Source organism: Macrotis lagotis, chromosome 5 (genome assembly GCF_037893015.1).
Source record: "Macrotis lagotis isolate mMagLag1 chromosome 5, bilby.v1.9.chrom.fasta, whole genome shotgun sequence".
Classification (NCBI taxonomy): Eukaryota; Metazoa; Chordata; class Mammalia; order Peramelemorphia; family Peramelidae; genus Macrotis; species Macrotis lagotis.
In genome coordinates, this window is record NC_133662.1 from 1,066,446 (window position 1) to 1,079,688 (window position 13,243).

The 13,243-nt window shown below is 37.2% G+C and overlaps 1 protein-coding gene and 1 pseudogene across 3 annotated transcripts in view; one reads left to right on the top strand and one right to left on the bottom strand.

Moving 5' to 3' along the window:
* Positions 1–13,243, bottom strand: part of RAB44 (RAB44, member RAS oncogene family) — a 98,017-nt gene that overhangs the window by 62,616 nt on the left and 22,158 nt on the right. The window lies entirely within an intron of this gene.
* On the top strand, positions 2,324–3,138 carry LOC141488031 (cyclic AMP-dependent transcription factor ATF-1-like; annotated as a pseudogene).

Sequence of the window (13,243 nt, forward strand, 5' to 3'; positions counted from 1 at the left end):
GAGATAGTTTTTGCAGCAATGTTCTATGGTCTTGTTCAAATGCATCTATACTGCATTCATCCGTACATTCAGTCAGTTAAGTCAAATCAAAAGCCACAGTACAAATACAAGAGGACCCTGATCTCAAGGAGAGAAAGGGAGTATATACAAAGAAGAAAGATTGAGAGAGGGGAAGGTACTCAGCTGGGAGATCTGTTAGAGAAAGTTCAGATGGTCAGGAAGCATCCTAGAGAGAGAAATCAGGTAACGATTCATTCAATCTTTCATCACTCACTCATTCATTCATTTATTCAACAGATTCATTCAACATTAATTTAATCAATCATTTATTCATGCATTCAACTGTTTGTTTATGAATTCACATCATATATGCATGTGAATAACCACTTGCTCAGTCCCTGCATATGGCCAGCCCTTGTACCTGCATACAAGATCCTAAGGCTTTTCTATGATCAATGTTGACTGTAAGAATCACACCTAAACAGGAGCCCCCAAAGGCATATTAGAGCCATATTGAATCCTCTAACACTTAGCTGAAAAGGACATTCAGCCCAAGCATCATTTCACAGATGAGGAAACTGAGGTCAAGGGGAGAAGAAATAACTTATCCGATATCATATAGCTAGTGGCAGTGGCAGAAATAAAACCCAGGTCCTATATTGACATGAAATTCTTCATACCTCATCATGCTACCTCAGATTTCACCACCACCACCATCTGCTGAGACTTTAAAATTTCACCATTAAGAATTCATTCCTTGGGGGCAGCTAGGTGGCTCAGTGGATAAGAGCACTGGCCCTGGACGTCAGGAGTACCTGGGTTCAAATCCGGTCTCAGACACTTAATAATTACCTAGCTGTGTGGCCTTGGGCAAGCCACTTAACCCCATTGCCTTGCAAAAAAAAAAACTAAAAAAAGAAAAAGAATTCATTCCTTTGACTTAAAGTTCTATTAAGATGCAAATTCTCCTTGGGACTGGGCCAGCAATAGAAACTTGTCCATCATCTGCATCTTAGAATTGAGTCACTTTCAAATTATTTCCTGAAAACAGGTTTTGAAGGTAGGACAAGAATGACTTATAGTCTTGAGCAGGGGTGGGTGGGAAGTGGGAATCCATGAATTATAGTAAGAAAAGACTAGGGCCCAGTGGAAGAGATATTTTGGGTGTGCTGGAGCAGGGGAGGGAAGGGGAAGGAAAAGCCTACCCCTCTGGCCATGCAGCCATGACCTCACCCTCAAATCTTCCTCTAGTGATGAAACCCTTATGTTCAGCTCCACATTCCCTGAAGAAATCCTGTAGCTCCTCTGTGACTTGGGAGGGCAACTGCTCAGTATCTGGGGCTGAAGGATCTTCCTCATCTGCTACTGTCCTCATTTGATGCCGACGTCTAGATCCAAGCTTCCTGCTCTTCCGGCCAGCTCTTGGATTATTCTCCATGATGGCTCAACTGTGGACACAGAAAAAGCGATTCTAGAATAGTGGCAAACTAACAAAAGCCAGATGAGGCAGCAAAGGGGAGAGAAGGAAATAGGACCCTGGGCAGGGTGATTCAAGGTAAATCATCACAAGACCATCTCCTTGCCTCTTATGACCTTCTTATTAGAAGGTCATAAGATCATAGATTAAGTGCTAAAAAAAGATTTTAGAGATCATTTAGTCCATTCCTCTCATTTTACAGATGAGGGTTTACTGAGGGTTGCACAGTTAGTAAGAGTAAGAAGAGTAAGAAAACTCAGGGTTTTTTCACCTTTATGAACCATCCTTTGGTCTCATGGGTGGCAAGGCACAAGAGTTACTCCCCTCCTGACCTTCTCCACTCATTGAAACCCTAGTCATCCTTTTTAGCGCAATTCCATACCAGACTCTTGGAATTAAAGAGCTGGATGAATAACAAAATTTAGATGTAGAAAAGACCCTAAAAATCAGAGGCCAAGTCCTTCATTTTGCAGATAAGAAGTTAAATAATGCCCCTTCCTCTGGACTCTTCCAGCTTCGGCCTAAGTAGACCAGTAGACCATGCCATGTGTCTGCCACAGCCTGAACTCTGGTATTATTATTATGTAAGGGGGACACGAAGACAGACTGGGCTGAGTTCCAATTCCACCCTGCCTTGGCCCAGAGGGAGACCACTTTGGGCAAAGAAAAAAAGAATATGAGCAAACTAGACCCGTTTCCATCCAGGGAACCCAATAGACTTTGGGATTGGCCTTAGTTGATTATAAGCATTCCCACAAAAGCAACAGTTGAGAGACAGGACCACAGCCAGATAAAACCAGTATCTCTTACATTGCTCAACAGATGTCACTAAAAGGAAATGCACCAATGACAGTTGTACATCTTTCTGGAGAACAAATACTGAATCAGGGGATCATCTTCAGTAATCTACCTTCCTCCCCTGCTCAAGTACAGACAGTGCAGGTATTATCCTGTCCAGATAGTGAAGATTCTCAGGATTCATCTCATAGCAATAGGCTCTTCACCTATAGAAAGCTGGGGATTTTAGCAGGCACCTTTCTTAGAAAAAAAAATTCTTGACTGATCTTTCTTCTGAAGAGAGAAAGGGAGACAGAAAATCCTGGAGTTTCAACAGTCCCATCTGTGTCTATCCCAATGTATTTACCAGACTAGCACTGGACAAACATTGTCATTGTCTTAAGTGAAGCATAACAATTGTCCAATCAAAGCACAGGTGGAGTACTGGGGCAAAGGCATTAACAAAGACTTATAAGAACTACTCTGCAAGGAACAACAATTCTTCAGTGTTCATAGATATCTTGTCCCCAGCAACAAAAGGGGTTGAATAGATGGCATAATGAGATATGCAGTCTTAAGAGATTCCTGCCACACCAGCAATACTAACCTTCCACAGACAGTAGCGATAACTTCTCCAGTATTCTAACATCTCAGACAACCAAAACAGATGATCCACAATTGAAAAGAAAAATAAGAATGATGAAAATAGAGAAGCTACTCAAGAATACCAAAGAAAGAAAAAGGAATATGTTGTCTGGAAAATCAAGTTACAGTCTTAGAAAATCAAAATAAAAACTTTCATAGAAGAACTAAAAACTTTAAAATATCTCTACTCCAATAAAAATGTCTATCTAAAAAAAGATAAATTTCAAGGACTTACCTAAAAAATATATCTTCTTTCTATATGAAATTTTATAAACTAAAAGATCAAAATGAGCTTTTAAAACCAGGAGGTGCCATATAAAGACTAAAGATTTTATTTATAAGATACTAGTGATAGTAGTACCTAATGGAAACAAAAGGACTTCAAGCAAGTTTCTGGAGCAACTGGAATCTCTATTGGAATTAACATTAACAATGGTACCTGATCAGAGGGCGGCTAGGTGGCGTAGTGGATAAAGCACCGGCCTTGGAGTCAGGAGTGCCTGGGTTCAAATCGGTTCCCAGACACTTAATAATTACCTAGCTGTATGGCCTTGGGCAAGCCACTTAACCCCATTTGCCTTGCAAAAACCTAAAAAAAAAAAAAAAAAAAAAACCCAATGTTACCTGATCAACAGAATGGGAGTTGTCAATTTGAATTTCATACATAGTAAAGTTTGCAACTGAGATTCATTAATGGAAGCTTGATGGGGGGGTAAATAACATTTTATTGATATAGATTTTCATTACTTATTAGATTCTGACATGGCCTTTCAATCGTTTGTGTAAATATTTTTGTCTGTCAATATTCTAAATTGCAGATTTAAAATAAAATTTAATGCTTTGTAAAATGTGTGAATGATGTGTACTTTGTTCAACCGTCAAGTCTTTAAAATGATCTTTTTTTTTTAAATGTTTGCAAGAAGTGTAGCAAAAAACAAAAACAGGGCAGGTTTTTTCTTTCAAAATGTGCAAGTCACATGAACTGAAAATGAAATTGTCAAAGAAATTTTATAAAGAATTTTAGTAAAGAATTTTATAAATATATTTATATATTTTATATAATTTATATATAATATATAAATATTCATATATATAAAATATAATTTTATAAAAACATTTTAGTAAAGTGGAAAAAATAGTATGAACATATGAGAGTTTTAAAAATATTATTGATATTGCTTTTTGACATGTGGTACTTTCTCTAAATGGATCATAATAAAACATGTGCTGATGCTGTATGAAGCTGATATATGTCACTTATTCTTCTGTGCTTTAATAGAAACATTTACAAGACCCTAAAGTTATTTTAGACTATTTCTTAAATCAGTTCAAGATACATCCAAAGTATTTTTCCAAGAGGGTTTTTCTAATCAAGGATTTATCAGTTTAAAAATAATGCAACTTAAAAACAATTATTCATATAGAAAATATTTTGTGAGTAATAAATAGTACTTTTGTAATAATAAGTGGTTTATATAGTTAATTTTCATAAATTCTAAAGTTCTGCTTTTAAGCTTATTTTATCTCTTATATGGTTTTTAGTTAAAAAATAGATATTTTACCTTAAGATTATAATTTTTATATTTTCCTGGGGAGTATAGTTTTCTGAATTGCAAGTATTTGAATTATGGTCATTTCTGTATTATTTTCTGAAATTCAAAATATGCTGTTAGTATATCAGTATTTCTGTAATCAAACCACTAATTTTTGAGTTTATCTAAAAAACTGTTAGCTCCTAATTTAATATGTATCATTTTGTCTTATTCCTGTAACTATTAAAGGGTATTTGAGATTAAAAAATTAAAAAGAAGTCAAGTATCCTGTCCAAAGTCACACAGGAAATAATGATGGTACAGTTTATAGAGCACTGGGCCTGGAGTTAGGAAAGCCTTAAGTTCAAAACTGACTTCAAATACTTACTAGCTATGTGATTCACACTTACTAGTTGGGCTAGACACTTTAACTTCTGTTTGCTTCAGTTTCCTTAATCAAAAAAAAAAACGAATAAGAAAGGGAAATATCAACCATTTCAGTATCTCTGCCAAGAAAAACTCAAATAGAATCATGAAGAGGTGGAAAAGACTGAAGCGAATGAACAACAACAAATTCCACAATAGAAATAATAATGACACCTACCTTTTAGGATTGTTGTGAAGATTAAATGAGATAATTGTAAAACACTCAGCACAGTGCCTAACATCAATGTGATCTATGAGGAGGAGGAGGATGATCATATCTCTTGGTAAAAGGGGTCATTCTCTGCTTTCTTTCTTTCTTTCTTTCTTTCTTTCTTTCTTTCTTTCTTTTTGGTGGGGTAATGGGTTAAGTAACTTGCCCAAGGTCACACAGGTAGTAAGTATCAAGAGTCTGAAGCCCTTCTGTTGCTCCTGACTCCAGGATCAGTGCTCTATTCACTATATCACCTAGCTGCCCCTCTGTCTTGTTTCTTATAACCTAAATTATTAAATGGGCATTGCCTCATCCAAACTTAGACCTTTAAAAAGGCAAGGTCTCCTACTACATCTCCAGTCATTCTGATCCATATCTGGTCCTGGAGAAGAAAGTGAGGCTAGTAACAGTACCCTTTACTCAATTACAAATCATGTGAATGCCATGGTATCACCTCCCTGATGTCATTGTACCCTTCAAGAACAAAGTACAAGCAACAATAATCAGTATTTAAGATTTGAGCCCAGGTCATTTGACCTCAAATCCAAAGTTTTTTCCAATCAGTTGATCAACAAGTATTTAAGTGCCTATCAATACCACAAAATACAAATAGAAATGTGAACAATAAAATAGAATGCAACTTTGTGATACAAATGCACATGTGACACAATCCCTGCCTTCAAAGGATTTCAACTCTATTGGGGGGTGGGGATGAGACATGTTCACAGATAACTAAATACAGGATATAATTTTTTAAAAATCTGCAGTGATGGGGGAGGGGAATTCTAGAGAAATTAGAAAAGACTCTTAAAGGAGGTAGCATTTGAACTAAGCCTTGAGAAGGGTGAAATGATTGATTTACTCAACCCTAACCTCACTTAAGATACAAAATGCCCAATATATCAATTTCATTCATAGATCAAATGTGAAAAAAAATTCTTCAAAATGTTAGACAGGAATCATGTTCCTGGATCACTTTTTTTCAACTTCATATTTTATTGGATCTTTTTATTATTTCATTTTCCCTGATTACATCGAAAAACAATTTTTAATGTTCATTTTTTAAACTGAGTTTCAAATTCTCTCCCTTGCTCTTGCCACTCCCTCTCATTGAGAAAGCAAGCAATTTGATATAGTTATCAATGTGTAGTCATGCAAAACATTTTCATAGTAGCTTGAACTACTTTCAAGAGGCTCTAATTACTAACCTGAAAAGCAAAGGTAGGACTGAGCTGTGTCAGAGAATAGAGTTTTTGAAAGTCATCAACTCTATCGATATTTCTGAGCAGAAAACTCAGGCTAACATAAGTCCCAAGAAAATGTTGGCTCTTTCCCTTACTTTCCTTCCTGGTGCCTATCTATCCACAGAAAATATTATTATCTTAAATTATTATTTTAAATAACCTGATATTTTATTATCCAAATGTTCCTAGTAAATTAAATTTTGCATCTACCACAAAGAGGAAAGAGATTAACTAGAGATAGATATAAACGTAAATTTAAGAAATTCCCAGTAAATTGAATTTTGTCTCAACCACAAAAAAGGTCAGGGGTTAACTAGAGATAAATAAAAATGTAAAAATAGGCAAAAAGCCAATTTCTTCCTAACTATTAGGAATTTTCCTAACTCAGAACAATCATGCCTGAACTCATAATTTTTCTTCTAAAACAACATACTAAAGTCAAAGAGGAGGGAATTTGTTATTTTGTTGTTGCTCAGTCATTTCAGTTATGTCCAACTCTTTGTGACTCTATTTGGGGTTTCCTTGCCAAAAATACTGGAATGGTTTGCCACTTCCTTCTCCAGCTTATTTTTACGGATGAGGAAACTGAGGTAAATAGGGTTAAATGACTTGTCCAGAGTCACATAACTAATAAATGTCTAAATCTGGATTTGAACTGAAATCTTCCTGACTTCAGGTCCACTGCCCTATCCATAGTACCACCATAGTGTGTGGAATTTAGGAGCCATTGTATTGTTCTGTGGGCTTAAACTGAATTAATTGTGTTTAAAGGGTAATATATATTGACAGAACTAAGGGGTTTAGAAAGGAAACAAGACATTCAAGGTATGGAGGACACCTGTGTAAAAAGATAGAATTGGGAAGAAATTTGATATCACAGGAGAAACAACAAATAGATGGGTTTAATTGTAGCACAGAGTATGGGGGGTGAATAATATAGAATCAAACTGAAAAGATAGCTTGAATCATATTATGAAGAAAATTAGACGTATATCAAAGGAATTTGTAGTTGATGCAAGAGATCCTGGGGAGCCATGGAAGATCCTTGAGCAGGGAAGGACCATGGTCAGATCCATGCTTTAAAAAAATAATTTTGGCAGCTCTTTGAAGGATAGATTAAAAAAATAAGAGAAATTAGAAACAGAGAAGGCAATCAGTAGGGTAATGTAATAGTCTCAGTGAGATATAATGAAGGCATTGGCAAGGGTCAAGTGATATGATAGAAAGAACCAAGGGCAGCTAGATGGTACAATGGATAGAGTACCAGCCCTGGAGTCAGAAAGACCTGAGTTAAAATCTGGCTTAAGACATGCACTAGCTGTGTGACCCTGGGCAAGTCACTTAACCCTGATTAAGGAAGGAAGGAAAGAAGGAAGGAAACAATGAAGGAAGACAGAAAAGAAAGGGAGTTAGAAAAGAAGGAAGGGTAATATTTGAGAATTATGAGTATGATAGAACAAGATTTGGTAAATTTGTATCTATAGGAAGTGTGAATGATGAATCGAGAATGATTTGGAAGGTGTGTACTTGAGTGACTGAAAGAATGATAGCTCCCTCAGCACAAACTGGTAAGTTTAAAGAATGGGGTGGGTTTTGAGGAAAAGATGAGTTCTGTTTTAGTCATATTGCGTTTGAGATACCTATGGGGTATCTAAGGGGAACCATTGGACATGGGGGACTGGAGTTCAAAAGAAAAAAAGATAAGAAATAGATATGTTGGTCCAAGAGATGAAAAATGAATCCCTGAGAAGAGATGAGAAAGAATATGGGCAGAGAAGATCAGAAACAGAACAGAGCCCTGAGATATGGTCATATATAAGGAGCTGAATAAAAATGAATTCCTGTTAAGGAGACCAAGAAAAATTGGTCCAGTAGGCAGAAAGAGATCCACAAAAGAACATAAGGAAGAAAATGCTAGGGTAAGCAACATTTTTTAACACTGGAAGATCAAGAAGGATGAATACCAAGAAAAGGCCCTGGGATATAGTAACAAAGAGATTGATGTGACCTTGGAAAAAGCAATTTCAGGATAGTGATGGGGACAGAAGCAGATTACAAGAGGTTGAAAAGTGAGTGGGCAGTGAGAAAGTAAAGCGATAGTTTATTGCAGGAATTATTTTAGGAAATGGGGGGAGAGACACAGAAGATAGCTTGGGGGGATGGCAGAGTCAAGGAAAGGATTTTTAAGAATGAGGAAGGTGGTTGCAAGCATGTTTGTGAGCAGCAAGGAGCAGTAAATGAGAAGTTTAAAAGTAGGAAAGAGAAGAACTAGTTAAAGGAACAAGCAGATGAAGGAGATGGGATGAGTTCAAGGATATGGGTAGGGGTTGGACTTTTTAAAAATAAGAGTCATCATAAACTAGAGCCAAGGAAGAAAATAGTGAGTTCATTTGAAGTGGTGAGGAGAAGAGCTTTATGAAAAAAATCCTCAATTTTTTTATTTTGAATTTAATAAATACTAAGTACAAAAAAAATATATGAAACTTCAGACTTCTGTTTTTATACAGCTTTTTTCCTTTTTTTTGGTTCAAAATGAATAGAGGTTGTGCCTTTCTAAGCTATCCTGCTTCTCTGTGCTTCTTTCAGACCTTCCTTCTATTCTCTGCATTTCTTTTACTTTAAATCCCTTGATGACCCTCTTTTCTTTCTTTTTTTTTTAAATATCCCATGTTGCCCTCTCACCCACCCCCCATGGTGAGAGACTAGATTGGGGGAAAGGGAAAATAGAATTCTTGTACAATTATGCATAAGTAAAACAAATTCCCACACTAGATAGTGTCCAAAAATGTATATCTCATTCTACATCTTAAATCCATCACCTTAAGAGGTGATGAGAAGGTCTCAGAGTTATCAGTGAAGTATTAGGTAGTTTCCCTCTTATGAGAGGGAACTGGGGAGGGATGGAATGAGTGGCTTGTGAAAAGAAGATTACAAATTTGTAGCCTCAGCACTGAGGGGTTCAAACGTTGGAAAAGGTATATGATGGAGGTCTTCAAAGCTGATATTCAGAAAGGATAAGCATTGACAGGACAAAGGTGGAAGCAAAAGACTGAAGTTGAATTGGTTAACAAAAGCTTGGAAAGTGAAGACAGAGCCATGCAGGAAGGGTTGGGTGGGGTGATGGGAAGTATCTGTGAGTCAGGATCCAAGTATGCACATAATTACCATGGGTCAGACAAGCTCTGAAGATACAAAGAAAGGCAAAAACAGTTCTTGCCCTCAAGGGGCACATGATCTAATGGGAAAGTAAAGAACTATATATAATCCACTATGGACAAACAAGATAAAGGATAAATTTGAAATAATCTCAGAGGAAAAGCACTAAAGGGGACTAGGCAAAGCTTCTCATTAGAAGGTGGGATTTGAGCTAGGACTTTCAATAAGCCAGGTAAAATCAAAATCAGAAATGTACTAGTAAATATTTAATAACCAGCTCTCCAAAAACGTATTTATCTACGTGATTAAATTTTCTTCATCTTAAGTTAAACAATGAAAAAAATAATAAATTAAGCCCTGATTTTTAGCCTTTTCTGATTCCTAAGCTGTAAGGCTCACACTGAAATTTTAACAATGAACTCTGGAGAAACAGTTTGAACTGAGTCCAGACCATTTCTGGGACTAAACAAGCCAAATAAAGTTAACAAACTTTTAAGAAGCACTTACTATGTGGTTCAGAGGATAGAGCTCTGGACTTAGAATCAGGAAGAGCTGAGTTTAGATCTGACCTCAGACACTTACTAGCTGTGTAACCCTGGACTAGTCACTTCATCATGTATGACTCAGTTTTCTCATCTCTAAAATGAACTGAAGAAGAAAAAAATCTTCCTAACAAATGGGTCATGAAGAGACAAATATGATTAATTTGCCAGGTTAGAAGGCATGAGGAGGTTTTCCCCCCAAGAATTCAAGGATGCCTCCATTGTTCATCTCTAAAAAGGGAAAGGGAATAGATTGTCCTGTGACAATCACAGGGGTGTTTCTCTTTTAGTCAATGCTGGTAAGATTCTTGCCAGAGTCCTTCTCAATAAACCAATCCTTCCCCTGGAAGATGTTCACCTCCCTGAGAGCCAGTGTGGCTTCAGAAAGGGTTGAGGTACAGTTGATATGGTGTTTGCTGCCCAACAACTCCAGCAAAAAATGACAGGAGCAGAACAAAGGTCTGTATAACATTTGTAGATCTGACCAAGGCCTTTGATACTGTCAGTAGCAAGGGTTTATGGAAAATTATGTCAAAATTTGGTTGTCCAGAGAAGTTCATTAGTATTATACTACAGTTCCATGGTGGCATGCATGCCCAGATTCTGGAGAGTGGATGATGCTCTTGAGATTTCCCAGTCACCAATGAAGTAAAACAAGGATGTGTCCTTGCTCCCATGCATTTGTACCTGTATATTTCCAAGTTACAAAGTTTCCCTCCACCCACCTCCCTTCCTACCCCTTTCGCCTCTGTTGGGAATGGTCAGGTTAGCATTTTATATACATATTTTGTTAAACATATTTACAAATTAGTAGTTTGGGGCATGAGGAATTAGGATTAAGAGAAAGGGATACATAAGAGATAATTTTCATAAAGTGTTTATCAGATTCGGCAGGGGTGTTTTTTTCTGTGTATCTTGTTTTGTTTTGTTTTTCTTCCTCTGGTTAGGGATAATATAGTCCATAATCTGTCAAATACGATTGTCCTAGCTCTATGGACTGCAGAGAGGGGTTGCTCCCAACAAGATTGTTCATCTCATAATGTTGATGTATAAATTGTTCTCTTGGCTCTATTCCCTTTGCTCAGCATCAGAACCTGTAAATCATTCCATGCTTCTGTAGAGCCCAATCATTTATTGTTTCTTATAGAACAATAATATTCCATAGTATTCCATAACTTGTTTAGCCATTCCCCAATTGATGGGCATCCTTTCAATTTCTAATTCTTTGCCACTACAAACAGGGCTGCTATGAGTATTTTGGAACATGTAGGACTTTTCCCATTTTTTACAATTTCTTCTGGATATAGTCCTAGTATTGGAATTGTTGGATCAAAGGGTATGAGCAGTTTTATTACTCTTTGGGTATAGTTCCATCTTGCTGTCCAGAAAGGCTGGCTCTGTTCACAACTCCACCAGCAATACATCAATGTCCCAGTCCTCCCACAACCTCTCCAACATTGATCAGCTTCCTTTTTTCTTATCTGGGCTAATCTAAGAGGTGTGAGATGATAACTTATTGTTGCTTTAATTTGCATTTCTCTAATTAATAGTGCTTTGGAGCATTTTTTCATATGCTCATATATAGCTTTAATTTCTTTATTTGAAAACTTTCATATCCTTTGACCATTTATTAATTGGGGAATGATGCTGTCATGCTTTTTAGTATAATGGTTTGAGCCATGTTATCAAATGCCTTCACTAAGGATGAACATGGACTCAAGATCAGCTACTGCACTGATGACAAATTCTTCAACTTTTTCAAAAGACTACAAGCCAAGATCAAAGCGGAGGGAATATTGGTGCATAATCTTCTATTTGCAGATGCCTATGCACTCAATGCAGCCTCTGAGGCTGAGATGCTGCAAAGTATGGATTGATTCTCTGCTGCTTGTGCTGATTTTGGCCCAACTATTAACAGCAAGAAAACACAGGTGCTTCATCAACCAGCACCACACCATCCATATATGGGATCATTGATTACAGCAAATGGAGAAGCTTTGAGTACTGTAGACAAGTTCACTTACCTTAGCAGTATACTTTCCAGGGAGGTACACATTGACAATAAGCTAAACACTCACATTGCCAGAGCTAGCTCAGTATTTGGGAGGCTCCAAAAGTAAATGTGGGAGAGACTGACCATCAAACTGAAGGTCTACAGAGATGTTGTGCTGCCCTCTTTGCTGTATGCTGGACAGTCTACCAGCGCTATGGCAGGAAACTGAATCACAATTAAATTGTCTTAGGAAGCTTCTGAAAATCACCTGACAGGAGAAGATACCAGACGCTGAGGTCTTTCTCAAGTTAAACTGCCAAGCATTCAAATATTACTACAGACAATGCAACTACGATGGGCTGAACATGTTGTTCAAATGCCAAAAGGACTGTTTTATGGAGAACTCACAGGGAGATCAGAAGAAGTAATACTAGGACCCCCCTGAAAGGCTCTCTTAAGAACTTTGGAACTGATTGTACATCATGGGAGATACATGCACAGGACCGCCCAGCATGGCATGCCTTCATCAGAGAAGGTGCTGTGCTCTCTGAACAAGGCAGAACAGAAGCAGCTCAAAGGAAAGAATAGATATACAAGTTTGGAGTACCCATCCCAGGTGTTCACATGAACTATTTGTGCTAGATCTGTGGTAAACTCATATTGGTATGCTAAGTCACAGTAGGACACCCTTTAACTCATTTCTAAGATAGAGATGTCACTTTGGTCTTCTTCTATAACAAAGAACAAGAACCAACCAACCAACCAATCAACTAAAACCTCTCTCTATATATCTCTCTCCCTATGTATTTATAGATACACACACACACACACACACACACACACACACACATATATACATATGGAGTTTACACACATATATATTTATATAATTTATTTGAACATACATTTTTATATTGTAAATACACAAATATACATGTTTATGTGTTTAATGTATGTAACTCCTTCTGCATGTTGACTCCTTAGACAGCTATCTATCTTTCCTGCCTACTCTACATTGCAAGATACAGACCATAAAATCAGTAAGCAGAGTATTCAAGAGAGGGAGAAGTCAGAGCTGGTGTGGTTAGAAAGAACTTCCTGGAGGTGATAGGGTTGGAGTTGGGCCCTGAGGAGCATAGAGGAGGCTTTGGAGGTCAAGAAAGAACAGCAACATGCCCAAAGCAATAAGAAGGAATCAAGGGGATTGTTCTGGAAAAATGGAATCCCACTACTAAGAAGC